Here is a 342-nt window from a genome sequence, read left to right as displayed (position 1 = left end):
AGCTTAAATCCTGTACACTTTAGTCCATCACTTTGCCTCTTTCTTCCCTTTCTGTCCTACTTTTCTGGTGAAGCACCGGCCTCTTCTGCAGGAACCGGTTCGACCCTGCAGGCAGCTACATTTTTTCGTTTTTCCTCCACGACTGCGTCGCATCCGACGTGTAGGGCTGAGGTAGTTGTCCAACATGGAGCGTTGTCCATGCCCTTATGGGGAATAAAAATATGACGTTCCCAGATAAGATTTGCCATATATGTTTGTTCAAATTTCAAATTTAGAAAAATGTATGTGCCTTATGAAAATGATTTTTTTTTGCGTGTGTGTCGGTGGATGGGTGGATGGGTG

Source organism: Triticum dicoccoides, chromosome 2B (genome assembly GCF_002162155.2).
Source record: "Triticum dicoccoides isolate Atlit2015 ecotype Zavitan chromosome 2B, WEW_v2.0, whole genome shotgun sequence".
Classification (NCBI taxonomy): domain Eukaryota; kingdom Viridiplantae; phylum Streptophyta; class Magnoliopsida; order Poales; family Poaceae; genus Triticum; species Triticum dicoccoides.
Note: the sequence above shows the minus strand (reverse complement) of the source record.